The sequence below is a fragment of the Primulina tabacum genome, chromosome 10, assembly GCF_025594145.1.
Source record: "Primulina tabacum isolate GXHZ01 chromosome 10, ASM2559414v2, whole genome shotgun sequence".
Lineage (NCBI taxonomy): Eukaryota > Viridiplantae > Streptophyta > Magnoliopsida > Lamiales > Gesneriaceae > Primulina > Primulina tabacum.
This window is the reverse complement of record NC_134559.1, coordinates 40,327,358-40,355,288: the sequence shown is the minus strand read 5'-3', so window position 1 is coordinate 40,355,288 and position 27,931 is coordinate 40,327,358. Positions and strand designations below refer to the sequence as shown.

The 27,931-nt window shown below is 43.8% G+C and overlaps 26 non-coding genes and 5 pseudogenes across 26 annotated transcripts; all 31 read left to right on the top strand.

Moving 5' to 3' along the window:
* Positions 1-695: 695 nt before the first annotated feature.
* On the top strand, positions 696-810 carry LOC142509775 (5S ribosomal RNA). The gene has a single exon (XR_012807930.1). It is a non-coding gene; the product is annotated as a 5S ribosomal RNA (ribosomal RNA).
* Positions 811-1,482: 672 nt separating this feature from the next.
* LOC142511414 (5S ribosomal RNA) lies at positions 1,483-1,600 on the top strand. Its single transcript, XR_012808740.1, has one exon. It is a non-coding gene; the product is annotated as a 5S ribosomal RNA (ribosomal RNA).
* Positions 1,601-2,278: 678 nt separating this feature from the next.
* LOC142516705 (5S ribosomal RNA) lies at positions 2,279-2,396 on the top strand. Its single transcript, XR_012812486.1, has one exon. It is a non-coding gene; the product is annotated as a 5S ribosomal RNA (ribosomal RNA).
* A 678-nt stretch (positions 2,397-3,074) lies between these two features.
* On the top strand, positions 3,075-3,195 carry LOC142515611 (5S ribosomal RNA). The gene has a single exon (XR_012811446.1). It is a non-coding gene; the product is annotated as a 5S ribosomal RNA (ribosomal RNA).
* Positions 3,196-3,876: 681 nt separating this feature from the next.
* On the top strand, positions 3,877-3,998 carry LOC142510274 (5S ribosomal RNA). The gene has a single exon (XR_012808397.1). It is a non-coding gene; the product is annotated as a 5S ribosomal RNA (ribosomal RNA).
* Positions 3,999-5,057: 1,059 nt separating this feature from the next.
* On the top strand, positions 5,058-5,176 carry LOC142514908 (5S ribosomal RNA). The gene has a single exon (XR_012810781.1). It is a non-coding gene; the product is annotated as a 5S ribosomal RNA (ribosomal RNA).
* A 683-nt stretch (positions 5,177-5,859) lies between these two features.
* On the top strand, positions 5,860-5,978 carry LOC142516284 (5S ribosomal RNA). Its single transcript, XR_012812086.1, has one exon. It is a non-coding gene; the product is annotated as a 5S ribosomal RNA (ribosomal RNA).
* Positions 5,979-6,661: 683 nt separating this feature from the next.
* Positions 6,662-6,781, top strand: LOC142511729 (5S ribosomal RNA; annotated as a pseudogene).
* A 1,053-nt stretch (positions 6,782-7,834) lies between these two features.
* On the top strand, positions 7,835-7,953 carry LOC142514907 (5S ribosomal RNA). The gene has a single exon (XR_012810780.1). It is a non-coding gene; the product is annotated as a 5S ribosomal RNA (ribosomal RNA).
* A 683-nt stretch (positions 7,954-8,636) lies between these two features.
* Positions 8,637-8,755, top strand: LOC142513496 (5S ribosomal RNA). Its single transcript, XR_012809439.1, has one exon. It is a non-coding gene; the product is annotated as a 5S ribosomal RNA (ribosomal RNA).
* A 684-nt stretch (positions 8,756-9,439) lies between these two features.
* Positions 9,440-9,560, top strand: LOC142509693 (5S ribosomal RNA). The gene has a single exon (XR_012807854.1). It is a non-coding gene; the product is annotated as a 5S ribosomal RNA (ribosomal RNA).
* Positions 9,561-10,611: 1,051 nt separating this feature from the next.
* Positions 10,612-10,730, top strand: LOC142506961 (5S ribosomal RNA). The gene has a single exon (XR_012805231.1). It is a non-coding gene; the product is annotated as a 5S ribosomal RNA (ribosomal RNA).
* Positions 10,731-11,414: 684 nt separating this feature from the next.
* Positions 11,415-11,535, top strand: LOC142507296 (5S ribosomal RNA). The gene has a single exon (XR_012805556.1). It is a non-coding gene; the product is annotated as a 5S ribosomal RNA (ribosomal RNA).
* Positions 11,536-12,588: 1,053 nt separating this feature from the next.
* Positions 12,589-12,706, top strand: LOC142508143 (5S ribosomal RNA). The gene has a single exon (XR_012806371.1). It is a non-coding gene; the product is annotated as a 5S ribosomal RNA (ribosomal RNA).
* A 684-nt stretch (positions 12,707-13,390) lies between these two features.
* On the top strand, positions 13,391-13,509 carry LOC142513947 (5S ribosomal RNA). Its single transcript, XR_012809867.1, has one exon. It is a non-coding gene; the product is annotated as a 5S ribosomal RNA (ribosomal RNA).
* A 662-nt stretch (positions 13,510-14,171) lies between these two features.
* Positions 14,172-14,290, top strand: LOC142514118 (5S ribosomal RNA). The gene has a single exon (XR_012810027.1). It is a non-coding gene; the product is annotated as a 5S ribosomal RNA (ribosomal RNA).
* A 682-nt stretch (positions 14,291-14,972) lies between these two features.
* On the top strand, positions 14,973-15,091 carry LOC142507724 (5S ribosomal RNA). Its single transcript, XR_012805972.1, has one exon. It is a non-coding gene; the product is annotated as a 5S ribosomal RNA (ribosomal RNA).
* Positions 15,092-15,772: 681 nt separating this feature from the next.
* On the top strand, positions 15,773-15,891 carry LOC142514977 (5S ribosomal RNA). Its single transcript, XR_012810846.1, has one exon. It is a non-coding gene; the product is annotated as a 5S ribosomal RNA (ribosomal RNA).
* A 683-nt stretch (positions 15,892-16,574) lies between these two features.
* On the top strand, positions 16,575-16,695 carry LOC142515610 (5S ribosomal RNA). The gene has a single exon (XR_012811445.1). It is a non-coding gene; the product is annotated as a 5S ribosomal RNA (ribosomal RNA).
* Positions 16,696-17,376: 681 nt separating this feature from the next.
* LOC142509487 (5S ribosomal RNA) lies at positions 17,377-17,497 on the top strand. Its single transcript, XR_012807658.1, has one exon. It is a non-coding gene; the product is annotated as a 5S ribosomal RNA (ribosomal RNA).
* Positions 17,498-18,553: 1,056 nt separating this feature from the next.
* LOC142512716 (5S ribosomal RNA) lies at positions 18,554-18,672 on the top strand. Its single transcript, XR_012808869.1, has one exon. It is a non-coding gene; the product is annotated as a 5S ribosomal RNA (ribosomal RNA).
* A 684-nt stretch (positions 18,673-19,356) lies between these two features.
* On the top strand, positions 19,357-19,475 carry LOC142507979 (5S ribosomal RNA). Its single transcript, XR_012806213.1, has one exon. It is a non-coding gene; the product is annotated as a 5S ribosomal RNA (ribosomal RNA).
* Positions 19,476-20,157: 682 nt separating this feature from the next.
* Positions 20,158-20,278, top strand: LOC142510276 (5S ribosomal RNA). Its single transcript, XR_012808399.1, has one exon. It is a non-coding gene; the product is annotated as a 5S ribosomal RNA (ribosomal RNA).
* Positions 20,279-21,333: 1,055 nt separating this feature from the next.
* On the top strand, positions 21,334-21,452 carry LOC142508502 (5S ribosomal RNA). The gene has a single exon (XR_012806712.1). It is a non-coding gene; the product is annotated as a 5S ribosomal RNA (ribosomal RNA).
* Positions 21,453-22,137: 685 nt separating this feature from the next.
* Positions 22,138-22,246, top strand: LOC142512844 (5S ribosomal RNA; annotated as a pseudogene).
* A 683-nt stretch (positions 22,247-22,929) lies between these two features.
* LOC142513693 (5S ribosomal RNA) lies at positions 22,930-23,050 on the top strand. Its single transcript, XR_012809625.1, has one exon. It is a non-coding gene; the product is annotated as a 5S ribosomal RNA (ribosomal RNA).
* A 683-nt stretch (positions 23,051-23,733) lies between these two features.
* Positions 23,734-23,852, top strand: LOC142514133 (5S ribosomal RNA). The gene has a single exon (XR_012810042.1). It is a non-coding gene; the product is annotated as a 5S ribosomal RNA (ribosomal RNA).
* Positions 23,853-24,534: 682 nt separating this feature from the next.
* On the top strand, positions 24,535-24,653 carry LOC142512554 (5S ribosomal RNA). The gene has a single exon (XR_012808853.1). It is a non-coding gene; the product is annotated as a 5S ribosomal RNA (ribosomal RNA).
* A 682-nt stretch (positions 24,654-25,335) lies between these two features.
* LOC142510718 (5S ribosomal RNA) lies at positions 25,336-25,456 on the top strand (annotated as a pseudogene).
* A 1,025-nt stretch (positions 25,457-26,481) lies between these two features.
* Positions 26,482-26,597, top strand: LOC142512178 (5S ribosomal RNA; annotated as a pseudogene).
* Positions 26,598-27,250: 653 nt separating this feature from the next.
* LOC142512326 (5S ribosomal RNA) lies at positions 27,251-27,367 on the top strand (annotated as a pseudogene).
* Positions 27,368-27,931: the final 564 nt, after the last annotated feature.

Genomic DNA, 27,931 nt, shown 5'->3' with positions numbered 1-27,931 from the left:
GGGAAGTCCTCGTTTTGCACCCTTTTCGTGTTTTCTATTTTTGATTACTTGTTGCAGACGATTTTCGGCTCAAATCATCTGAATCCGATGGACCAGATAAGACATGTGAAATGAAAGTAGCTCGGGCACTGCCGGATTTGGACAAATTGTAGGCTAATTTGATTGTAAACGGGCAAACGGACGAGACTCATTACTACGCAATGAGCTGACGAGATTTTAGCCGAATTCCTTCTCTAAGACCCTCTAATTTGCGATTTACCGCTTCTGTTAAGCTTTCGTTTCCTCGAGAAATCCGCTTAGGAAGTTCGAAATTCGATTCCGGTTCCATTTTATCGTATCCAGCTAATAATAGCTTTACATTCGTTATTTCCTTCTTCTTATTTTTTTTCTATTTTCTGGGAACATTTATCGATTTTTGTTGTCGTGAGCCGGTTCTGTGCGGAAGGGTATGACGCAGATTACTCCGGAGACGGTTAACTCATTAAAAACAATTATTTCGACTGTTTTATCCATAATTTACGTAAACGGTCGCGACACGAGTCTTCCCAGGGAGGTCACCCATCCTAGCTCTGCCATCGCGCCAGAACGCTTAACTTCATGGTTATGATTGGGCGAGAGCAGTGCCGCGTGTTGTCCATCGCCGCCCGCTCCACACGTACTCGAGGGATATAAGAATAAACATCCCACTCAATGTCGGGTGCGATCATACCAGCACTAATGCACGGATCCCATCAGAACCGAAGTTAAGCGTGCTTGGGCGAGAGCAGTACTAGGATGGGTGACCCCTGGGAAGTCCTCGTGTTGCACCCTTTTTCGTGTTTTTCTATTTTTGATTACTTGTTGACAGACGATTTTCGGCTCAAATCATCTGAATCTCGATCGGGACCAGATAAGACATGTGAAATGAAAGTAGCTCGGGCACTGCCGGATTTGGACAAAATTGTAGGCTAATTTGATTGTAAACGGGCAAACGGACGAGACTCATTACTACGCAATGAGCTGACGAGATTTTAGCCGAATTCCTTCTCTAAGACCCTCTAATTTGCGATTTACCGCTTCTGTTAAGCTTTCGTTTCCTCGAGAAATCCGCTTAGGAAGTTCGAAATTCGATTCGGTTCCATTTTATCGTATCCCAGCATAATAATAGCTTTACATTCGTTATTTCCTTCTTCTTATTTTTTTTTCTATTTTCTGGGAACATTTATCGATTTTGTTGTCGTGAGCCGGTTCTGTGCGGAAGGGTATGACGCAGATTACCGGAGACGGTTAACTAAAAAAATTATTTCGACTGTTTATCCATAATTTACGTAAACGGTCGCGACACGAGGTCTTCCCAGGGAGGTCACCCATCCTAGCTCTGCCATCGCGCCAGAACGCTTAACTTCATGGTTATGATTGGGCGAGAGCAGTGCCGCTGTTGTCCATCGCCGCCCGCTCCACACGTACTCGAGGGATATAAGAATAAACATCCCACTCAATGTCGGGTGCGATCATACCAGCACTAATGCACCGGATCCCATCAGAACTCCGAAGTTAAGCGTGCTTGGGCGAGAGCAGTACTAGGATGGGTGACCCCTGGGAAGTCCTCGTGTTGCACCCTTTTCGTGTTTTTCTATTTTGATTACTTGTTGACAGACGATTTTCGGCTCAAATCATCTGAATCTCGATCGGGACCAGATAAGACATGTGAAATGAAAGTAGCTCGGGCACTGCCGGATTTGGACAAAATTGTAGGCTAATTTGATTGTAAACGGGCAAACGGACGAGACTCATTACTACGCAATGAGCTGACGAGATTTTAGCCGAATTCCTTCTCTAAGACCCTCTAATTTGCGATTTACCGCTTCTGTTAAGCTTTCGTTTCCTCGAGAAATCCCTTAGGAAGTTCGAAATTCGATTCGGTTCCATTTTATCGTATCCAGGCATAATAATAGCTTTACATTCGTTATTTCCTTCTTCTTATTTTTTTTCTATTTTCTGGGAACATTTATCGATTTTTGTTGTCGTGAGCCGGTTCTGTGCGGAAGGGTATGACGCAGATTACTCCGGAGACGGTTAACTCATTAAAAACAATTATTTCGACTGTTTTATCCATAATTTACGTAAACGGTCGCGACACGAGGTCTTCCCAGGGAGGTCACCCATCCTAGCTCTACCATCGCGCCAGAACGCTTAACTTCATGGTTATGATTGGGCGAGAGCAGTGCCGCGTGTTGTCCATCGCCGCCCGCTCCACACGTACTCGAGGGATATAAGAATAAACATCCCACTCAATGTCGGGTGCGATCATACCAGCACTAATGCACCGGATCCCATCAGAACTCCGAAGTTAAGCGTGCTTGGGCGAGAGCAGTACTAGATGGTTGACCCCCTGGGAAGTCCTCGTGTTACAACCCTTTTCGTGTTTTTCTATTTCTGATACTTGTTGACATACGAGTTTCGGCTCAAATCTATGAATCTCAATCGGGACCAGATAAGACATGTGAATGAAAGTAGCTCGGGCATACCGGATTTGGCAAAATTCTAGGCTAATTTGATTGTAAACGGGCAAACGGACGAGACTCATTACTACGCAACAGAGCTGACGAGATTTTAGCCGAATTCCTTCTCTAAGACCCTCTAATTTGCGATTTTACCGCTTCTGTTAAGCTTTCGTTTTCTCGAGAAAGCCGCTTAGGAAGTTCGAAATTCGATTTCCGTTTCCATTTTATCGTATCGAGGCTAATAATACTTTACATTCGTTATTTTTCTTCTTCTCTTATTTTTTTCTATTTTCTGGGAACATTTATCGATTTTTGTTGTCGTGAGCCGGTTCTTGTGCGGAAGGGTATGATGCAGATTACTCCGGAGACGGTGAACTCATTAAAAACAATTATTTCGACTGTTTTATCCATACTTTACATAAACGGTCGCGACACGAGGTCTTCCCAGAGAGGTCACCCATCCTAGCTCTGCCTCGCGCCAGAACGCTTAACTTCATGGTTATGATTGGGCGAGACCAGTGCCGCGTGTTTTCCATCGCCGCCGCTCCACACGTACTCGGGGATATAAGAATAAACATCCCACTCAATGTCAGGTGCGATCATACCAGCACTAATGCACCGGATCCCATCAGAACTCCGAAGTTAAGCGTGCTTGGGCGAAAGCGCAGTACTAGGATGGGTGACCCCCTGGGAAGTCCTCGTGTTGCACCCCTTTTCGTGTTTTTCTATTTCTGATTACTTGTTGACAGACGAGTTTCGGCTCAAATCATCTGAATCTCGATCGGGACCAGATAAGACATGTGAAATGAAGTAGCTCGGGCAGTGCCGGATTTGGAAAAAATTGTAGGCTAATTTGATTGTAAACGAGCTACGGACGAGACTCATTACTACGCAATGAGCTGACGAGATTTAGGCCGAATTCCTTCTTTAAGACCCTCTAATTTGCGATTTACCGCTTCTGTTAAGCTTTCCGTTTTCTCGAGAAATCCGCTTAGGAAGTTCAAAATTCGATTCCGTTCCATTTTATTCGTATCCGAGGCATAATAATAGCTTTACATTCGTTATTTTCTTCTTCTTATTTTTTTTCTATTTTCTGGGAACATTTATCGATTTTTGTTGTCGTGAGCTGGTTCTGTGCGGAAGGGTATGACGCAGATTACTCCGGAGACGAATAACTCATTAAAAACAATTATTTCGACTGTTTTATCCATAATTTACGTAACGATCGCGACACGAGGTCTTCCCAGGGAGGTCACCCATCCTAGCTCTGCCATCGCGCCAGAACGCTTAACTTCATGGTTATGATTGGGCGAGAGAAGTGCCGCGTGTTGTCCATCGCCGCCCGCTCCACACGTACTCGAGGGATATAAGAATAAACATCCCACTCAATGTCGAGTGCGATCATACCAGCACTAATGCACCGGATCCCATCAGAACTCCAAAGTTAAGCGTGCTTGGGCGAAAGCGCAGTACTAGGATCGGTGACAACTTGGGAAGGTCCTCGTGTTGCACCCCTTTTCGTGTTTTTCTATTTTTGATTACTTGTTGACGGACGATTTTCTGCTCAAATCATCTGAATCTCGATCGGGACCAAATAAGACATGTGAAATCAGCGTAGCTCGGGTACTGCCTGATTTGGACAAAATTGTAGGCTAATTTTATTGTAAATGGGCAAACGGACGAGACTCATTACTCCACAAAGTGCTCGCGAGATTTTAGCTAAATTTCTTCTCTAAGACCCTTTAATATGCGATTTACCGCTTCTGTTAATGTTTCGTTTCCTCAAAAAAAATCCGTTTAGGAAGTTCGAAATTCGATTCCGAATCCATTTTATCGTATCCCAGGAATAATAATAGCTTTACATTCATAGAATTCCTCGTGTTGCACCACTTTTCGTGTTTTTCTATTTTTGATTACTTGTTGACAGACGATTTTCGGCTCAAATCATCTGAATCTCGATCGGGACCAGATAAGACATGTGAAATCAACGTAGCTCGGGAACTGCCGGATTTGGACAAATTGTAGCCTAATTTGATTGTAAACGGGAATATGAACGAGACTCATTACTACGCAATGAGCTGACGAGATTTTAGCCGAATTCCTTCTCTAAGACCCTCTAATTGCGATTTAACCGCTTCTGTTAAGCTTTCGTTTCCTCGAAAATCCTCTTTGGAAGTTCGAAATTCGATTCTGGTTCAATTTTCTCGTATCCTAAGAATAATAATAGCCTTAACATTTCGTTATTTCCTTCTTCTTATTTTTTTTTTTATTTTCTGCCAACATTTATCGATTTTTGTTGTCGTGAGCCGGTTCTGTGCGGAAGGGTATGACGCAGATTACTCCGGAGACGGTCAACTCATTAAAAACAATTATTTTGACTGTTTTATCTATAATTTACGTAAACGGTCGCGACACGAGGTCTTCCCAGGGAGGTCACCCATCCTAGTTCTGCCATCGCGCCAAAACGCTTAACTTCATGGTTATGATTGGGCGAGAGCAGTGCCGCGTGTTGTCCATCGCCGCCCGCTCCACACGTACTCGAGGGATATAAGAATAAACATCCCACTCAATGTCGGGTGCGATCATACCAACACTAATGCACCGGATCCCATTAGAACTCCGAAGTTAAGCGTGCTTGGGCGAGAGCAGTACTAGGATGGGTGAACCCCTGGGAAGTCCTCGTGTTGCACCCCTTTTCGTGTTTTTCTATTTCTGATTACTTGTAGACAGACGAGTTTCGGCTCAAATCATCTGAATCTCAATCGGGACCAGATAAGACATGTGAAATGAAAGTAGCTTCGGGCACTGCCGGATTTGGACAAAATTCTAGGCTAATTTGATTGTAAACGGGCAAACGGACGAGACTTATTACTACGCAATGAGCTGACGAAATTTTAGCCGAATTCCTTCTCTAAGACCCTCTAATTTGCGATTTACCGCTTCTGTTAAGCTTTCGTTTTCTCGAGAAATCCGCTTAGGAAGTTCGAAATTCGATTCCGGTTCCATTTTATCGTATCCGAGGCATAATAATAGCTTTACATTCGTTATTTCCTTCTTCTTATTTTTTTTCTATTTTCTGGGAACATTTATCGATTTTTGTTGTCGTGAGCCAGTTCTGTGCGGAAGGGTATGACGCAGATTACTCCGGAGACGGTGAACTCATTAAAAATAATTATTTCGACTGTTTTATCCATAATTTACGTAAACGGTCGCGACACGGGTCTTCCCAGGGAGGTCACCCATCCTAGCTCTGCCATCGCGCCAGAACGCTTAACTTCATGGTTATGATTGGGCGAGAGCAGTGCCGCGTGTTGTCCATCGCCGCCCGCTTCACACGTACTCGAGTGATATAAGAATAAACATCCCACTCAATGTCAGGTGCGATCATACCAGCACTAATGCACCGGATCCCATCAGAACTCCGAAGTGAAGCGTGCTTGGGCGAGAGCAGGACTAGGATGGGTGACCCCCTGGGAAGTCCTCGGGTTGCACCCCTTTTCGTGTTTTTCTATTTCTGATTACCTGTTGACAGACGAGTTTCGGCTCAAATCATCTGAATCTCGATCGGGACCAGATAAGACATGTGAAATGAAAGTAGCTCGGGCACTGCCGGATTTGGACAAAATTGTAGGCTAATTTGATTGTAAACGGGCAAACGGACGAGACTCATTACGACGCAATGAGCTGACGAGATTTTAGCCGAATTCCTTCTTTAAGACCCTCTAATTTGCGATTTACCGCTTCTGTTAAGCTTTCGTTTTCTCGAGAAATCCGGTTAGGAAGTTCAAAATTCGATTCCGGTTCCATTTTATCGTATCCGAGGCATAATAATAGCTTTACATTCGTTATTTCCTTCTTCTTATTTTTTTTCTATTTTCTGGGAACATTTATCGATTTTTGTTGTCGTGAGCTGGTTCTGTGCGGAAGGGTATGACGCAGATTACTCCGGAGACGAATAACTCATTAAAAACAATTATTTCGACTGTTTTATCCATAATTTACGTAAACGATCGCGACACGAGGTCTTCCCAGGGAGGTCACCCATCCTAGATCTGCCATCGCGCCAGAACGCTTAACTTCATGGTTATGATTGGGCGAGAGCAGTGCCGCGTGTTGTCCATCGCCGCCCGCTCCACACGTACTCGAGGGATATAAGAATAAACATCCCACTCAATGTCGAGTGTGATCATACCAGCACTAATGCACCGGATCCCATCAGAACTCCAAGTTAAGCGTGCTTGGGCGAAAGCGCAGTACTAGGATCGGTGACAACTTGGGAAGTCCTCGTGTTGCACCCCTTTTCGTGTTTTTCTATTTTTGATTACTTGTTGACGGACGATTTTCTGCTCAAATCATCTGAATCTCGATCGGGACCAAATAAGACATGTGAAATCAGCGTAGCTCGGGTACTGCCTGATTTGGACAAAATTGTAGGCTAATTTTATTGTAAATGGGCAAACGGACGAGACTCATTACTCCACAAAGTGCTCGCGAGATTTTAGCTAAATTTCTTCTCTAAGACCCTTTAATTTGCGATTTACCGCTTCTGTTAATGTTCGTTTCCTCAAAAAATCCGTTTAGGAAGTTCGAAATTCGATTCCGGATCCATTTTATCGTATCCCAGGAATAATAATAGCTTTACATTCATAGAATTCCTCGTGTTGCACCACTTTTCGTGTTTTTCTATTTTTGATTACTTGTTGACAGACGATTTTCGGCTCAAATCATCTGAATCTCGATCGGGACCAGATAAGACATGTGAAATCAACGTAGCTCGGGAACTGCCGGATTTGGACAAATTGTAGCCTAATTTGATTGTAAACGGGAATATGAACGAGACTCATTACTACGCAATGAGCTGACGAGATTTTAGCCGAATTCCTTCTCTAAGACCCTCTAATTTGCGATTTACCGCTTCTGTTAAGCTTTCGTTTCCTCGAAAAATCCTCTTTGGAAGTTCGAAATTCGATTCTGGTTCAATTTTCTCGTATCCTAAGAATAATAATAGCCTTACATTCGTTATTTCCTTCTTCTTATTTTTTTTTATTTTCTGCCAACATTTATCGATTTTTGTTGTCGTGAGCCGGTTCTGTGCGGAAGGGTATGACGCAGATTACTCCGGAGACGGTCAACTCATTAAAAACAATTATTTTGACTGTTTTATCTATAATTTACGTAAACGGTCGCGACACGAGGTCTTCCCAGGGAGGTCACCCATCCTAGTTCTGCCATCGCGCCAAAACGCTTAACTTCATGGTTATGATTGGGCGAGAGCAGTGCCGCGTGTTGTCCATCGCCGCCCGCTCCACACGTACTCGAGGGATATAAGAATAAACATCCCACTCAATGTCGGGTGCGATCATACCAACACTAATGCACCGGATCCCATTAGAACTCCGAAGTTAAGCGTGCTTGGGCGAGAGCAGTACTAGGATGGGTGAACCCCTGGGAAGTCCTCGTGTTGCACCCCTTTTCGTGTTTTTCTATTTCTGATTACTTGTAGACAGACGAGTTTCGGCTCAAATCATCTGAATCTCAATCGGGACCAGATAAGACATGTGAAATGAAAGTAGCTCGGGCACTGCCGGATTTGGACAAAATTCTAGGCTAATTTGATTGTAAACGGGCAAACGGACGAGACTTATTACTACGCAATGAGCTGACGAAATTTTAGCCGAATTCCTTCTCTAAGACCCTCTAATTTGCGATTTACCGCTTCTGTTAAGCTTTCGTTTTCTCGAGAAATCCGCTTAGGAAGTTCGAAATTCGATTCCGGTTCCATTTTATCGTATCCGAGGCATAATAATAGCTTTACATTCGTTATTTCCTTCTTCTTATTTTTTTTCTATTTTCTGGGAACATTTATCGATTTTTGTTGTCGTGAGCCAGTTCTGTGCGGAAGGGTATGACGCAGATTACTCCGGAGACGGTGAACTCATTAAAAACAATTATTTTCGACTGTTTTATCCATAATTTACGTAAACGGTCGCGACACGGGGTCTTCCCAGGGAGGTCACCCATCCTAGCTCTGCCATCGCGCCAGAACGCTTAACTTCATGGTTATGATTGGGCGAGAGCAGTGCCGCGTGTTGTCCATCGCCGCCCGCTCACACGTACTCGAGGGATATAAGAATAAACATCCCACTCAATGTCAGGTGCGATCATACCAGCACTAATGCACCGGATCCCATCAGAACTCCGAAGTGAAGCGTGCTTGGGCGAGAGCAGTACTAGGATGGGTGACCCCCTGGGAAGTCCTCGGGTTGCACCCCTTTTCGTGTTTTTCTATTTCTGATTACCTGTTGACAGACGAGTTTCGGCTCAAATCATCTGAATCTCGATCGGGACCAGATAAGACATGTGAAATGAAAGTAGCTCGGGCACTGCCGGATTTGGACAAAATTGTAGGCTAATTTGATTGTAAACGGGCAAACGGACGAGACTCATTACGACGCAATGAGCTGACGAGATTTTAGCCGAATTCCTTCTTTAAGACCCTCTAATTTGCGATTTACCGCTTCTGTTAAGCTTTCGTTTTCTCGAGAAATCCGGTTAGGAAGTTCAAAATTCGATTCCGGTTCCATTTTATCGTATCCGAGGCATAATAATAGCTTTACATTCGTTATTTCCTTCTTCTTATTTTTTTTCTATTTTCTGGGAACATTTATCGATTTTTGTTGTCGTGAGCTGGTTCTGTGCGGAAGGGTATGACGCAGATTACTCCGGAGACGAATAACTCATTAAAAACAATTATTTCGACTGTTTTATCCATAATTTACGTAAACGGATCGCGACACGAGGTCTTCCCAGGGAGGTCACCCATCCTAGATCTGCCATCGCGCCAGAACGCTTAACTTCATGGTTATGATTGGGCGAGAGCAGTGCCGCGTGTTGTCCATCGCCGCCCGCTCCACACGTACTCGAGGGATATAAGAATAAACATCCCACTCAATGTCGAGTGTGATCATACCAGCACTAATGCACCGGATCCCATCAGAACTCCAAAGTTAAGCGTGCTTGGGCGAAAGCGCAGTACTAGGATCGGTGACAACTTGGGAAGTCCTCGTGTTGCACCCCTTTTCGTGTTTTTCTATTTTTGATTACTTGTTGACGGACGATTTTCTGCTCAAATCATCTGAATCTCGATCGGGACCAAATAAGACATGTGAAATCAGCGTAGCTCGGGTACTGCCTGATTTGGACAAAATTGTAGGCTAATTTTATTGTAAATGGGCAAACGGACGAGACTCATTACTCCACAAAGTGCTCGCGAGATTTTAGCTAAATTTCTTCTCTAAGACCCTTTAATTTGCGATTTACCGCTTCTGTTAATGTTCGTTTCCTCAAAAAATCCGTTTAGGAAGTTCGAAATTCGATTCCGGATCCATTTTATCGTATCCCAGGAATAATAATAGCTTTACATTCATAGAAGTCCTCGTGTTGCACCACTTTTCGTGTTTTTCTATTTTTGATTACTTGTTGACAGACGATTTTCGGCTCAAATCATCTGAATCTCGATCGGGACCAGATAAGACATGTGAAATCAACGTAGCTCGAGAACTGCCGGATTTGGACAAATTGTAGCCTAATTTGATTGTAAACGGGAATATGAACGAGACTCATTACTACGCAATGAGCTGACGAGATTTTAGCCGAATTCCTTCTCTAAGACCCTCTAATTTGCGATTTACCGCTTCTGTTAAGCTTTCGTTTCCTCGAAAAATCCTCTTTGGAAGTTCGAAATTCGATTCTGGTTCAATTTTCTCGTATCCTAGAATAATAATAGCTTTACATTCGTTATTTCCTTCTTCTTATTTTTTTTTCTATTTTCTGCAACATTTATCGATTTTTGTTGTCGTGAGCCGGTTCTGTGCGGAAGGGTATGACTTAGATTACTCCGGAGACGGTCAACTCATTAAAAACAATTATTTGACCGTTTTATCTATAATTTACGTAAACGGTCGCGACACGAGATCTTCCCAGGGAGGTCACCCATCCTAATCTGCCATCGCGCCAGAACGCTTAACTTCATGGTTATGATTGGGCGAGAGCAGTGCCGCGTGTTGTCCATCGCCGCCCGCTCCACACGTACTCGAGGGATATAAGAATAAACATCCCACTCAATGTCGGGTGCGATCATACCAGCACTAATGCACCGGATCCCATCAGAACTCCGAAGTTAAGCGTGCTTGGGCGAGAGCAGTACTAGGATGGGTGACCCCTTGGGAAGTCCTCGTGTTGCACCCCTTTTCGTGTTTTTCTATTTCTGATTACTTGTTGACAGACGAGTTTCGGCTCAAATCATCTGAATCTCGATCGGGACCAGATAAGACATGTGAAATGAAAGTAGCTCGGGCACTGCCGGATTTGGACAAAATTCTAGGCTAATTTGATTGTAAACGGGCAAACGGACGAGACTCATTACTACGCAATGAGCTGACGAGATTTTAGCCGAATTCCTTCTTTAAGACCCTCTAATTTGCGATTTACCGCTTCTGTTAAGCTTTCGTTTTCTCGAGAAATCCGCTTAGGAAGTTCGAAATTCGATTCCGGTTCCATTTTATCGTATCCGAGGCATAATAATAGCTTTACATTCGTTATTTCCTTCTTCTTATTTTTTTTCTATTTTCTGGGAACATTTATCGATTTTTGTTGTCGTGAGCCGGTTCTGTGCGGAAGGGTATGACGCAGATTACTCCGGAGACGAATAACTCATTAAAAACAATTATTTCGACTGTTTTATCCATAATTTACGTAAACGGTCGCGACACGAGGTCTTCCCAGGGAGGTCACCCATCCTAGCTCTGCCATCGCGCCAGAACGCTTAACTTCATGGTTATGATTGGGCGGAGAGCAGTGCCGCGTGTTGTCCATCGCCGCCCGCTCCACACGTACTCGAGGGATATAAGAATAAACATCCCACTCAATGTCGGGTGCGATCATACCAGCACTAATGCACCGGATCCCATCAGAACTCCGAAGTTAAGCGTGCTTGGGCGAAAGCACAGTACTAGGATCGGTGACAACCTGGGAAGTCCTCGTCTTGCACCCCTTTTCGTGTTTTTCTATTTTGATTACTTGTTGACGGACGATTTTCTGCTCAAATCATCTGAATCTCGATCGGGACCAAATAAGACATGTGAAATCAGCGTAGCTCCGGTACTGCCTGATTTGGACAAAATTGTAGGCTAATTTTATTGTAAACGGGCAAACGGACGAGACTCATTACTCCGCAAAGTGCTCGCGAGATTTTAGCTAAATTTCTTCTCTAAGACCCTCTAATTTGCGATTTACCGCTTCTGTTAATGTTCCGTTTCCTCAAAAAATCCGTTTAGGAAGTTCGAAATTCGATTCCGGATTCATTTTATCGTATCCCAGGAATAATAATAGCTTTACATTCATAAAAGTCCTCGTGTTGCACCCCTTTTCGTGTTTTTCTATTTTTAATTACTTGTTGACAGACGATTTTCGGCTCAAATCATCTGAATCTCGATCGGGACCAGATAAATTATGTGAAATGAAAGTAGCTCGGGCACTACTGGATTTGGACAAAATTGTGGGCTAATTTGATTGTAAACGGGCAAACGGACGAGACTCATTACTACGCAATGAGCTGACGAGATTTTATCCGAATTTCTTCTCTAAGACCCTCTAATTTGCGATTTACCGCTTCTGTTAAGCTTTCGTTTCCTCGAGAAATCCGCTTAGGAAGTTCGAAATTCGATTCCGGTTCCATTTTATCGTATCCTAGGCATAATAACAGCTTTACATTCGTTATTTCCTTCTTCTTATTTTTTTTTCTAATTTCTGGGAACATTTATCGATTTTTGTTGTCGTGAGCCGGTTCTGTGCGGAAGGGCTGACGCAGATTACACCGGAGACGGTTAACTCATTAAAATAATTATTTCGACTGTTTTATCCATAATTTACGTAAACGGTCGCGACACGAGGTCTTCCCAGGGTGGTCACCCATCCTACCTCTGCCATCGCGCCAAAACGCTTAACTTCATGGTTATGATTGGGCGAGAGCAGTGCCGCGTGTTGTCCATCGCCGCCCGCTCCAAACGTACTCGAGGGATATAAGAATAAACATCCCACTTAATGTCGGTGCGATCATACCAGCACTAATGCACCGGATCCCATCAGAACTTCGAAGTTAAGCATGCTTGGGCGAGAGCAATACTAGGATGGGTGACCCCCTGGAAGTCCTCGTGTTGCACCCCTTTTCGTGTTTTTCTATTTTTGATTACTTGTTGACAGACGATTTTCGGCTCAAATCATCTGAATCTCGATCGAGACCAGATAAGACATGTGAAATGAAAGTAGCTCGGGCACTGTCGGATTTGGACAAAATTGTAGGCTAATTTGATTGTAAACGAGCAAACGGACGAGAGTCATTACTACGCAATGAGCTGACGAGATTTTAGCCGAATTCATTCTCTAAGACCCTCTAATTTGCGATTTACCACTTCTGTTAAGCTTTCGTTTCCTCGAGAAATCCGCTTAGGAAGTTCGAAATTCGATTCTGGTTCCATTTTATCGTATCCCAAGAATAATAATAGCTTTACATTCGTTATTTCCTTCTTCTTATTTTTTTTTCTATTTTCTGGGAACATTTATCGATTTTTGTTGTCGTGAGCCGGTTCTGTGCGGAAAGGGTATGACGCAGATTACCCGGAGACGGTTAACTCATTAAAAACAATTATTTCGACTGTTTTATCCATAATTTACGTAAACGGTCGCGACACGAGGTCTTCCCAGGGAGGTCACCCATCCTACCTCTGCCATCGCGCCAGAACGCTTAACTTCATGGTTATGATTGGGCGAGAGCAGTGCCGCGTGTTGTCCATCGCCGCCCGCTCCACACGTACTCGAGGGATATAAGAATAAACATCCCACTCAATGTCGGGTGCGATCATACCAGCACTAATGCACCGGATCCCATCAGAACTCCGAAGTTAAGCGTGCTTGGGCGAGAGCAGTACTAGGATGGGTGACACCCTGAGAAGTCCTCGTGTTGCATCCTTTTTCGTGTTTTTCTATTTCTAATTACTTGTTGACAGACGAGTTGCGGCTCAAATCATCTGAATCTCGATCGGGACAAGATAAGACATGTGAAATGAAAGTAGCTCGGGCACTGCCGGATTTGGACAAAATTGTAGGCTAATTTGATTGTAAACGGGCAAACGGACGAGACTCATTACTACGCAATGAGCTGGCGAGATTTTAGCGGAATTCCTTCTCTAAGACCTTCTGTTAAGCTTTCGTTTCCTCGAGAAATCCGCTTAGGAAGTTCGAAATTCGATTCCGGTTCCATTTTATCGTATCCCAGGCATAACAATTGCTTTACATTCGTTATTTCCTTCTTCTTATTTTTTTTCTATTTTCGGGGAACATTTTTCGATTTTTGTTGTCGTGAGCCGGTTCTGTGCGGAAGGGTATGACGCAGATTACTCCGGAGACGGTTAACTCATTAAAAACAAATATTTCGACTGTTTTATCCATAATTTACGTAAACGGTGGCGACACGAGGTCTTCCCAAGGAGGTCACCCATCCTACCTCTGCCATCGCGCCAGAACGCTTAACTTCATGGTTATGATTGGGCGAGAGCAGTGCCGCGTGTTGTCCATCGCCGCCCGCTCCACACGTACTTGAGGGATATAAGGATAAACATCCCACTCAATGTCGGGTGCGATCATACCAGCACTAATGTACCGGATCCCATCAGAACTCCGAAGTTAAGCGTGCTTGGGCGAGAGTAGTAGTAGGATGGGTGACCCCCTCGGAAGTCCTCGTGTTGCACACTTTTTCGTGTTTTTCTATTTTTGATTACTTGTTGACAGACGATTTTCGGCTCAAATCAACTGAATCTCGATCGGGACCAGATAAGACATGTGAAATATAAGTAGCTCGGGCACTGCCGGATTTGGACAAAATTCTAGGCTAATTTGATTGTAAACGGGCAAACGGACGAGACTCATTACTACGGAATGAGCTGACGAGATTTTAGCCGAATTCCTTCTCTAAGACCCTCTAATTTGCGATTTACCGCTTCTGTTAAGCTTTCGTTTCCTCGAGAAATCCTCTTAGGAAGTTAGAAATTCGATTGGGGTTCCATTTTATCGTATCCCAGGCATAATAATAGCTTTACATTCGTTATTTCCTTCTTCTTATTTTTTTTATATTTTCGGGGAACATTTTTCGATTTTTGTTGTCGTGAGCCGGTTCTGTGCGGAAGGGTATGACACAGATTACACCGGAGACGGTTAACTCATTAAAATCATTATTTCGACTATTTTATCCATAATTTAAGTAAACGGTCGCGACACGAGGTCTTCCCAGGGTGGTCACCCATCCTAGCTCTGCCATCGCGCCAGAACGCTTAACTTCATGGTTATGATTGGGCGAGAGCAGTGCCGCGTGTTGTCCATCGCCGCCCGCTCCAAACGTACTCGAGGGATATAAGAATAAACATCCCACTTAATGTCCGGTGCGATCATACCAGCACTAATGCACCGGATCCCATCAGAACTCCCAAGTTAAGCGTGCTTGGGCGAGAGGAATACTAGGATGGGTGACCCCCTGGGAAGTCCTCGTGTTCCACCCTTTTTCGTGTTTTTCTATTTTTGATTACTTGTTGACAGACGATTTTCGGCTCAAATCATCTGAATCTCGATCGGGACCAGACAAGACAAGTGAAATGAAAGTAGCTCGGGCACTGCCGGATTTGGACAAAATTGTAGGCTAATTTGATTGTAAACGGGCAAACGGACGAGACTCATTACTACGCAATGAGCTGACGAGATTTTAGCCGAATTCCTTCTTTAAGACCCTCTAATTTGCGATTTACCGCTTCTGTTAAGCTTTCGTTTCCTCGAAAAATCCTCTTAGGAAGTTCGAAATTCGATTCTGGTTCCATTTTATCGTATCCTAAGAATAATAATAGCTTTACATTCGTTATTTCCTTCTTCTTATTTTTTTTTATTTTCTGCCAACATTTATCGATTTCTGTTGTCGTGAGCCGGTTCTGTGCGGAAGGGTATGACGCAGATTACTCCGGAGACGGTCAACTCATTAAAAACAATTATTTTGACTGTTTTATCTATAATTTACGTAAACGGTCGCGACACGAGGTCTTCCCAGGGAGGTCACCCATCCTAGTTCTGCCATCGCGCCAGAACGCTTAACTTCATGGTTATGATTGGGCGAGAGCAGTGCCGCGTGTTGTCCATCGCCGCCCGCTCCACACGTACTCGAGGGATATAAGAATAAACATCCAATCAATGTCGGGTGCTATCATACCAGCACTAATGCACCGGATCCCATCAGAACTCCGAAGTTAAGCGTGCTTGGGCGAGAGCAGTACTAGAATGGTTGACCCCCTGGGAAGTCCTCGTGTTACACCCCTTTTCGTGTTTTTCTATTTCTGATTACTTGTTGACATACGAGTTTCGGCTCAAATCATATGAATCTCAATCGGGACCAGATAAGACATGTGAAATGAAAGTAGCTCGGGCACTACCGGATTTGGACAAAATTCTAGGCTAATTTGATTGTAAACGGGCAAACGGACGAGACTCATTACTACGCAAAGAGCTGACGAGATTTTAGCCGAATTCCTTCTCTAAGACCCTCTAATTTGCGATTTACCGCTTCTGTTAAGCTTTCGTTTTCTCGAGAAATCCGCTTAGGAAGTTCGAAATTCGATTCCGGTTCCATTTTATCGTATCCGAGGCATAATAATAGCTTTACATTCGTTATTTTCTTCTTCTTATTTTTTTTCTATTTTCTGGGAACATTTATCGATTTTTGTTGTCGTGAGCCGGTTCTGTGCGGAACGGTATGATGCAGATTACTCCGGAGACGGTGAACTCATTAAAAACAATTATTTCGACTGTTTTATCCATAATTTACATAAACGGTCGCGACACGAGGTCTTCCCAGAGAGGTCACCCATCCTAGCTCTGCCATCGCGCCAGAACGCTTAACTTCATGGTTATGATTGGGCGAGACCAGTGCCGCGTGTTTTCCATCGCCGCCCGCTCCATACGTACTCGGGGGATATAAGAATAAACATCCCACTCAATGTCAGGTGCGATCATACCAGCACTAATGCACCGGATCCCATCAGAACTCCGAAGTTAAGCGTGCTTGGGCGAAAGCGCAGTACTAGGATGGGTGACCCCCTGGGAAGTCCTCGTGTTGCACCCCTTTTCGTGTTTTTCTATTTCTGATTACTTGTTGACAGACGAGTTTCGGCTCAAATCATCTGAATCTCGATCGGGACCAGATAAGACATGTGAAATGAAAGTAGCTCGGGCAGTGCCGGATTTGGAAAAAATTGTAGGCTAATTTGATTGTAAACGAGCACGGACGAGACTCATTACTACGCAATGAGCTGACGAGATTTTAGCCGAATTCCTTCTTTAAGACCCTCTAATTTGCGATTTACCGCTTCTGTTAAGCTTTCGTTTTCTCGAGAAATCCGCTTAGGAAGTTCGAAATTCGATTCCGGTTCCATTTTATCGTATCCGAGGCATAATAATAGCTTTACATTCGTTATTTCCTTCTTCTTATTTTTTTTCTATTTTCTGGGAACATTTATCGATTTTTGTTGTCGTGAGCCGGTTCTGTGCGGAAGGGTATGACGCAGATTACTCCGGAGACGAATAACTCATTAAAAACAATTATTTCGACTGTTTTATCCATAATTTACGTAAACGATCGCGACACGAGGTCTTCCCAGGGAGGTCACCCATCCTAGCTCTGCCATCGCGCCAGAACGCTTAACTTCATGGTTATGATTGGGCGAGAGAAGTGCCGCGTGTTGTCCATCGCCGCCCGCTCAACACGTACTCGAGGGATATAAGAATAAACATCCCACTCAATGTCGAGTGCGATCATACCAGCACTTATGCACCGGATCCCATCAGAACTCCAAAGTTAAGCGTGCTTGGGCGAAAGCGCAGTACTAGGATCGGTGACAACTTGGGAAGTCCTCGTGTTGCACCCCTTTTCGTGTTTTTCTATTTTTGATTACTTGTTGACGGACGATTTTCTGCTCAAATCATCTGAATCTCGATCGGGACCAAATAAGACATGTGAAATCAGCGTAGCTCGGGTACTGCCTGATTTGGACAAAATTGTAGGCTAATTTTATTGTAAATGGGCAAACGGACGAGACTCATTACCCCACAAAGTGCTCGCGAGATTTTAGCTAAATTTTTTCTCTAAGACCCTTTAATTTGCGATTTACCGCTTCTGTTAATGTTTCGTTTCCTCAAAAAATCCGTTTAGGAAGTTCGAAATTCGATTCCGGATCCATTTTATCGTATCCCAGGAATAATAATAGCTTTACATTCATAGAAGTCCTCGTGTTGCACCACTTTTCGTGTTTTTCTATTTTTGATTACTTGTTGACAGACGATTTTCGGCTCAAATCATCTGAATCTCGATCGGGACCAGATAAGACATGTGAAATCAACGTAGCTCGAGAACTGCCGGATTTGGACAAATTGTAGCCTAATTTGATTGTAAACGGGAATATGAACGAGACTCATTACTACGCAATGAGCTGACGAGATTTTAGCCGAATTCCTTCTCTAAGACCCTCTAATTTGCGATTTACCGCTTCTGTTAAGCTTTCGTTTCCTCGAAAAATCCTCTTTGGAAGTTCGAAATTCGATTCTGGTTCAATTTTCTCGTATCCTAAGAATAATAATAGCTTTACATTCGTTATTTCCTTCTTCTTATTTTTTTTTTTATTTTCTGCCAACATTTATCGATTTTTGTTGTCGTGAGCCGGTTCTGTGCGGAAGGGTATGACGCAGATTACTCCGGAGACGGTCAACTCATTAAAAACAATTATTTTGACTGTTTTATCTATAATTTACGTAAACGGTCGCGACACGAGGTCTTCCCAGGGAGGTCACCCATCCTAATTCTGCCATCGCGCCAAAACGCTTAACTTCATGGTTATGATTGGGCGAGAGCAGTGCCGCGTGTTGTCCATCGCCGCCCGCTCCACACGTACTCGAGGGATATAAGAATAAACATCCCACTCAATGTCGGGTGCGATCATACCAGCACTAATGCACCGGATCCCATCAGAACTCCGAAGTTAAGCGTGCTTGGGCGAGAGCAGTACTAGGATGGGTGAACCCCTGGGAAGTCCTCGTGTTGCACCCCTTTTCGTGTTTTTCTATTTTTGATTACTTGTAGACAGACGAGTTTCGGCTCAAATCATCTGAATCTCAATCGGGACCAGATAAGACATGTGAAATGAAAGTAGCTCGGGCACTGCCGGATTTGGACAAAATTCTAGGCTAATTTGATTGTAAACGGGCAAACGGACGAGACTCATTACTACGCAATGAGCTGACGAGATTTTAGCCGAATTCCTTCTCTAAGACCCTCTAATTTGCGATTTACCGCTTCTGTTAAGCTTTCGTTTTCTCGAGAAATCCGCTTAGGAAGTTCGAAATTCGATTCCGGTTCCATTTTATCGTATCCGAGGCATAATAATAGCTTTACATTCGTTATTTCCTTCTTCTTATTTTTTTTTCTATTTTCTGGGAACATTTATCGATTTTTGTTGTCGTGAGCCAGTTCTGTGCGGAAGGGTATGACGCAGATTACTCCGGAGACGGTGAACTCATTAAAAACAATTATTTCGACTGTTTTATCCATAATTTACGTAAACGGTCGCGACACGAGGTCTTCCCAGGGAGGTCACCCATCCAAGCTCTGCCATCGCGCCAGAACGCTTAACTTCATGGTTATGATTAGGCGAGAGCAGTGCCGCGTGTTGTCCATCGCCGCCCGCTTCACACGTACTCGAGTGATATAAGAATAAACATCCCACTCAATGTCAGGTGCGATCATACCAGCACTAATGCACCGGATCCCATCAGAACTCCGAAGTGAAGCGTGCTTGGGCGAGAGCAGGACTAGGATGGGTGACCCCCTGGGAAGTCCTCGGGTTCCACCCCTTTTCGTGTTTTTCTATTTCTGATTACCTGTTGACAGACGAGTTTCGGCTCAAGTCATCTGAATCTCGATCGGGACCAGATAAGACATGTGAAATGAAAGTAGCTCGGGCACTGCCGGATTTGGACAAAATTGTAGGCTAATTTGATTGTAAACGGGCAAACGGACGAGACTCATTACGACGCAATGAGCTGACGAGATTTTAGCTGAATTCCTTCTTTAAGACCCTCTAATTTGCGATTTACCGCTTCTGTTAAGCTTTCGTTTTCTCGAGAAATCCGCTTAGGAAGTTCGAAATTCGATTCCGGTTCCATTTTATCGTATCCGAGGCATAATAATAGCTTTACATTCGTTATTTCCTTCTTCTTATTTTTTTTCTATTTTATGGGAACATTTATCGATTTTTGTTGTCGTGAGCCGGTTCTGTGCGGAAGGGTATGACGCAGATTACTCCGGAGACGAATAACTCATTAAAAACAATTATTTCGACTGTTTTATCCATATTTACGTAAACGGTCGCGACACGAGGTCTTCCCAGGGAGGTCACCCATCCTAGCTCTGCCATCGCGCCAGAACGCTTAACTTCATGGTTATGATTGGGCGGGAGAAGTGCCGCGTGTTGTCCATCGCCGCCCGCTCCACACGTTCTCGAGGGATATAAGAATAAACATCCCACTCAATGTCGGATGCGATCATACCAGCAATAATGCACCGGATCCCATCAGAACTCCGAAGTTAAGCGTGCTTGGGCGAAAGCACAGTACTAGGATCGGTGACAACCTGGGAAGTCCTCGTCTTGCACCCCTTTTCGTGTTTTTCTATTTTTGATTACTTGTTGACGGACGATTTTCTGCTCAAATCATCTGAATCTCGATCGGGACCAAATAAGACATGTGAAATCAGCGTAGCTCGAGTACTGCCTGATTTGGACAAAATTGTAGGCTAATTTTATTGTAAACGGGCAAACGGACGAGACTCATTACTCCGCAAAGTGCTCGCGAGATTTTAGCTAAATTTCTTCTCTAAGACCCTCTAATTTGCGATTTACCGCTTCTGTTAATGTTCCGTTTCCTCAAAAAATCCGTTTAGGAAGTTCGAAATTCGATTCCGGATTCATTTTATCGTATCCCAGGAATAATAATAGCTTTACATTCATAAAAGTCCTCGTGTTGCACCCCTTTTCGTGTTTTTCTATTTTTGATTACTTGTTGACAGACGATTTTCGGCTCAAATCATCTGAATCTCGATCGGGACCAGATAAAACATGTGAAATGAAAGTAGCTCGGGCACTACCGGATTTGGACAAAATTGTGGGCTAATTTGATTGTAAACGGGCAAACGGACGAGGCTCATTACTACGCAATGAGCTGACGAGATTTTATCCGAATTTCTTCTCTAAGACCCCCTAATTTGCGATTTACCGCTTCTGTTAAGCTTTCGTTTCCTCGAGAAATCCGCTTAGGAAGTTCGAAATTCGATTCCGGTTCCATTTTATCGTATCCTAGGCATAATAACAGCTTTACATTCGTTATTTCCTTCTTCTTATTTTTTTTTCTAATTTCTGGGAACATTTATCGATTTTTGTTGTCGTGAGCCTGTTCTGTGCGGAAGGGCTGACGCAGATTACACCGGAGACGGTTAACTCATTAAAATAATTATTTCGACTGTTTTATCCATAATTTACGTAAACGGTCGCGACACGAGGTCTTCCCAGGGTGGTCACCCATCCTACCTCTGCCATCGCGCCAAAACGCTTAACTTCATGGTTATGATTGGGCGAGAGCAGTGCCGCGTGTTGTCCATCGCCGCCCGCTCCAAACGTACTCGAGGGATATAAGAATAAACATCCCACTTAATGTCCGGTGCGATCATACCAGCACTAATGCACCAGATCCCATCAGAACTTCGAAGTTAAGCATGCTTGGGCGAGAGCAATACTAGGATGGGTGACCCCCTGGAAAGTCCTCGTGTTGCACCCCTTTTCGTGTTTTTCTATTTTTGATTACTTGTTGACAGATGATTTTCGGCTCAAATCATCTGAATCTCGATCGAGACCAGATAAGACATGTGAAATGAAAGTAGCTCGGGCACTGTCGGATTTGGACAAAATTGTAGGCTAATTTGATTGTAAACGAGCAAACGGACGAGAGTCATTACTACGCAATGAGCTGACGAGATTTTAGCCGAATTCCTTCTCTAAGACCCTCTAATTTGCGATTTACCACTTCTGTTAAACTTTCGTTTCCTCGAGAAATCCGCTTAGGAAGTTCGAAATTCGATTCTGGTTCCATTTTATCGTATACCAAGAATAATAATAGCTTTACATTCGTTATTTCCTTCTTCTTATTTTTTTTTTCTATTTTCTGGGAACATTTATCGATTTTTGTTGTCGTGAGCCGGTTCTGTGCGGAAGGGTATGACGCAGATTACACCGGAGACGGTTAACTCATTAAAAACAATTATTTCGACTGTTTTATCCATAATTTACGTAAACGGTCGCGACACGAGGTCTTCCCAGGGAGGTCACCCATCCTACCTCTGCCATCGCGCCAGAACGCTTAACTTCATGGTTATGATTGGGCGAGAGCAGTGCCGCGTGTTTTCCATCGCCGCCCGCTCCACACGTACTCGAGGGATATAAGAATAAACATCCCACTTAGTGTCTGGTGCGATCATACCAGCACTAATGCACCGGATCCCATCAAAACTCCGAAGTTAAGCCTGCTTGGGCGAGAACAGTACTAGGATGGGTGACCCCCTGGTGTTGCACCACTTTTCGTGTTTTTCTATTTCTGATTACTTGTTGACAGACGAGTTTCGGCTCAAATAATCTGAATCTCGATCGGGACCAGATAAGACATGTGAAATGAAAGTAGCTCGGGCACTGCCGGATTTGGACAAAATTCTAGGCTAATTTGATTGTAAACGGGCAAACGGACGAGACTCATTACTAAGCAATGAGCTGACGAGATTTTAGCCGAATTCTTTCTCTAAGACCCTCTAATTTGCGATTTACCGCTTCTGTTAAGCTTCTGTTTCCTCGAGAAATCCGCTTTGGAAGTTCGAAATTCTATTCCGGTTCCATTTTATAGTATTCCAGGCATAATAATAGCTTTACATTGGCTATTACCTTCTTCTTATTTTTTTTCTATTTTCTGGGAACATTTATCGATTTTTGTTGTTGTGAGCCGGTTCTGTGCGGAAGGGTATGACGCAGATTACTCCGGAGACGGTTAACTGATTAAAAACAATTATTTCGACTGTTTTATCCATAATTTACGTAAACAGTCGCGATACGAGGTCTTCCCAGGGAGGTCACCCATCCTAGCTATGCCATCGCGCTAGAACGCTTAACTTCATGGTTATGATTGGGCGAGAGCAGTGCCGCGTGTTGTCCATCGCCGCCCGCTCCACACGTACTCGAGGGATATAAGAATAAACATCCCACTCAATGTCGGGTGCGATCATACCAGCACTAATGCACCGGATCCCATCAGAACTCCGAAGTTAAGCGTGCTTGGGCGAAAGCGCAGTACTAGGATGGGTGACCCCCTGGGAAGTCTTCGTGTTGCACCCCTTTCGTGTTTTTCTATTTTTTATTATTTGTTGACAGACGATTTTCGGCTCAAATCATCTGAATCTCGATCGGGACCAGATAAGACATGTTAAATGAAAGTAGCTCGGGCACTGCCGGATTTGGACAAAATTGTAGGCTAATTTGATTGTAAACAGGCAAACGGACGAGACTCATTACTACGCAATGAGCTGACGAGATTTTAGCCGAATTCCTTCTCTAAGACCCTCTAATTTGCGATTTACCGCTTCTGTTAAGCTTTCTTTTCCTCGAGAAATCCGCTAAGGAAGTTCGAAATTCGATTCTGGTTCCATTTTATCGTATCCCAAGAATAATAATAGCTTTACATTCGTTATTTCCTTCTTCTTATTTTTTTTTCTATTTTCTGGGAACATTTATCGATTTTTGTTGTCGTGAGCCGGTTCTGTGCGGAAGGGTATGACGCAGATTACACCGGAGACGGTTAACTCATTAAAAACAATTATTTCGACTGTTTTATCCATAATTTACGTAAACGGTCGCGACACGAGGTCTTCCCAGGGTGGTCACCCATCCTAGCTCTGCCATCGCGCCAGAACGCTTAACTTCATGGTTATGATTGGGCGAGAGCTGTGCCGCGTGTTGTCCATCGCCGCCCGCTCCAAACGTACTCGAGGGATAAAAGAATAAACATCCCACTTAATGTCTGGTGCGATCATACCAGCACTAATGCACCGGATCCCATCAGAACTTCGAAGTTAAGCGTGCTTGGGCGAGAGCAATACTAGGATGGGTGACCCCCTGGGAAGTCCTCGTGTTGCACCCCTTTTCGTGTTTTTCTATTTTTGATTACTTGTTGACAGACGATTTTCGGCTCAAATCATCTGAATCTCGATCGAGACCAGATAAGACATGTGAAATGAAAGTAGCTCGGGCACTGTCGGATTTGGACAAAATTGTAGGCTAATTTGATTGTAAACGGGCAAACGGACGAGACTCATTACTACGCAATGAGCTGGCGAGATTTTAGCTGTATTCCTTCTCTAAGACCTTCTAATTTGCGATTTACCGCTTCTGTTAAGCTTTCGTTTCCTCAAGAAATCCTCTTAGGAAGTTCGAAATTCGATTCCGGTTCCATTTTATCGTATCCCAGGCATAATAATTGCTTTACATTCGTTATTTCCTTCTTCTTATTTTTTTTCTATTTTCTGGGAACATTTATCGATTTTTGTTGTCGTGAGCCGGTTCTGTGCGGAAGGGTATGACGCAGATTACTCCGGAGACGGTTAACTCATTAAAAACAATTATTTCGACTGTTTTATCCATAATTTACGTAAACGATCGCGACACGAGGTCTTCCCAAGAGGTCACCCATCCTACCTCTGCCATCGCGCCAGAACGCTTAACTTCATGGTTATGATTGGGCGAGAGCAGTGCCGCGTGTTGTCCATCGCCGCCCGCTCCACACGTACTCGAGGGATATAAGAATAAACATCCCACTCAATGTTGGGTGCGATCATACCAGCACTAATGCACCGGATCCCATCAGAACTCCGAAGTTAAGCGTGCTTGGGCGAGAGCAGTACTAGGATGGGTGACCCCCTGGGAAGTCCTCGTGTTGCACCCCTTTTCGTGTTTTTCTATTTTTGATTACTTGTTGACAGACGATTTTCGGCTCAAATCATCTGAATCTCGATCGGGACCAGATAAGACATGTGAAATGAAAGTAGCTCGGGCACTGCCGGATTTGGACAAAATTGTAGGCTAATTTGATTGTAAACGGGCAAACGGACGAGACTCATTACTACGCAATGAGCTGACGAGATTTTAGCCGAATTCCTTCTCTAAGACCCTCTAATTTGCGATTTACCGCTTCTGTTAAGCTTTCGTTTCCTCGAGAAATCCTCTTAGGAAGTTCGAAATTCGATTGCGGTTCCATTTTATCGTATCCCAGGCATAATAATAGCTTTACATTCGTTATTTCCTTCTTCTTATTTTTTTTCTATTTTCGGGGAACATTTTTCGATTTTTGTTGTCATGAGCCGGTTCTGTGCGTAAGGGTATGACTCAGATTACACCGGAGACGGTTAACTCATTAAAATAATTATTTCGACTATTTTATCCATAATTTAAGTAAACGGTCGCGACACGAGGTCTTCCCAGGGTGGTCACCCATCCTAGCTCTGCCATCGCGCCAGAACGCTTAACTTCATGGTTATGATTGGGCGAGAGCAGTGCCGCGTGTTGTCCATCGCCGCCCGCTCCAAACGTACTCGAGGGATATAAGAATAAACATTCCACTCAATGTCGAGTGCGATCATACCAGCACTAATGCACCGGATCCCATCAGAACTCCGAAGTTAAGCATGCTTGGGCGAAAGCGCATTACTAGGATCGGTGACCACCTGGGAAGTCCTCGTGTTGCACCCCTTTTCGTGTTATTCTATTTTTGATTACTTGTTGACGGACAATTTTCTGCTCAAATCATCTGAATCTCGATCGGGACCAAATAAGACATGTGAAATCAGCGTAGCTCGGGTACTGCCTGATTTGGACAAAATTGTAGGCTAATTTTATTGTAAACGGGCAAACGGACGAGACTCATTACTCCGCAAAGTGCTCGCGAGATTTTAGCTAAATTTCTTCTCTAAGACACTCTAATTTGCGATTTACCGCTTCTGTTAATGTTCCGTTTCCTCAAAAAATCCGTTTAGGAAGTTCGAAATTCGATTCCGGATCCATTTTATCGTATCCCAGGAATAATAATAGCTTTACATTCATAGAAGTCCTCATGTTGCACCCCTTTTCGTGTTTTTCTATTTTTGATTACTTGTTGACAGACGATTTTCGGCTCAAATCATCTGAATCTCGATCAGGACCAGATAAGACATGTGAAATGAAAGTAGCTCGGGCAATGCCGGATTTGGACAAAATTGTAGGCTAATTTGATTGTAAACGGCAAACGGACGAGACTCATTACTACGCAATGAGCTGACGAGATTTTAGCCGAATTCCATCTCTAAGACACTAATTTGCGATTTACCGCTTCTGTTAAGCTTTGTTTCTCGATAAATCCGCTTAGGAAGTTGAAATTCGATTCCGGTTCCATTTATCGTATCCCAAACATAATAATGCTTTACATTCGTTATTTCCTTCTTCTTATTTTTTTTTCTATTTTCTGGGAACATTATCGATTTTGTTGTCGTGAGCGGTTTGACGCAGATTACTCCGGAGACGGTTAACTCATTAAAAACAATTATTTCAACTTTTATCCATAATTTACGTAAACGGTCGCGACACGAGGTCTTCCCAGGGAGGTCACCATCCTAGCTCTGCCATCACGCCAGAACGCTTAACTTCATGGTTTGATTGGGCGAGAACAGTGCCGCGTGTGTCTATCGCCGCTTGCTCCACCCGTACTCGAGGGATATAAAAATAAACATCCCACTTAATGACGGTGCTATCATACCAGCACTAATGCACCGGATCCCATCAGAACTCCGAAGTAAGCGTGCTTGGGCGAGAGCAATACTAGATGGGTGACCCCTGGGAAGTCCTCATGTTGCACCCTTTTTCGTGTATTTCTATTTTGATTACTTGTTGACAGACGATTTTCGGCTCAAATCATCTGAATCTCGATCGTGACTAGAAAGACATGTGAAATGAAAGTAGCTCGGGTACTGCCGGATTTGGACAAAAATTGTAGGCTAATTTGATTGTAACGGGGCGAGACGAGATCATTACTACGCAATGAGCTGACGAGATTTTAGACGAATTCCTTCTCTAAGACCCTCTAATTTGCGATTTACCGTTTGTTAAGCTTCGTTTCCTCGAGAAATCGCTTAGGAAGTTCGAAATTCGATTCTGGTTCGATTTTATCGTATCTAAGCTATTAATAGCTTTACATTCGTTATTTCCTTCTTTTTTTTTCTATTTTCTGGGAACATTTATCGATTTTTGTTGTCGTGAGCCGGTTCTGTGCGGAAGGGTATGACGCAGATTACACAGAGACGGTTAATCATTAAAAACAATTTTCGACTGTTTTATCCATAATTTAAATACACGGTCGCGACACGAGGTCTCCCAGGGAGGTCAATCTGGCTCTGCCATCGCGCCAGACCGCTTAACTTCATGGTTATGATGGGCGAGAGCAGTGGAGTGTTGTCCATCGCCGCCCGCTCCACCGTACCGAGGGATATAAGAATAAACATCCCACTCAATGTCGGGTGCGATCATACCAGCACTAATGCACCGGATCCCATCAGAACTCGAAGTTAAGCGGTGCTGGGCGAGAGCAGTACTAGGATGTGGACCCCCTGGGAAGTCCTCGTGTTGCACCCTTTCGGTTTTTCTATTTCTGATTACTTGTTGACAGCGAGTTCGGCTCAAATCATCTGAATCTCGATCGGGACCAGATAAACATGTGAAATGAAAGTAGCTCGGGCACTGCCGGATTTGGACAAAATTGTAGGCTAATTTGATTTAAACGGGCAACAACGGACGAGACTCATTACTACGCAATGAGTTGACGAGATTTTATCCGAATTCCTTCTCTAAGACCCTCTAATCTTCGATTTACCGCTTATGTTACAGCTTTCGTTTCCTCGAGAAATCCGATTAGAAAGTTCGAAATGCGATTCGGGTTCCATTTATCGTATCCCAAGCATTAATAATAGCTTTTTACATTCGTTATTTCCTTCTTTTATTTTTTTTTTATTTTCTGGGAACATTTATCGATTTTTGTTGTCGTGAGCCGGTCTTGTGCGGAGGGTATGACGCCGATTACTCGGAGACGGTCAATCATTAAAACAATTATTTCGATTGTTTTATCTATAATTTACGTAAACCGTAGCGACCGAGGTCTTCCAGGGAGGTCACCCATCCTACCTCTGCCATCGCGCCAGA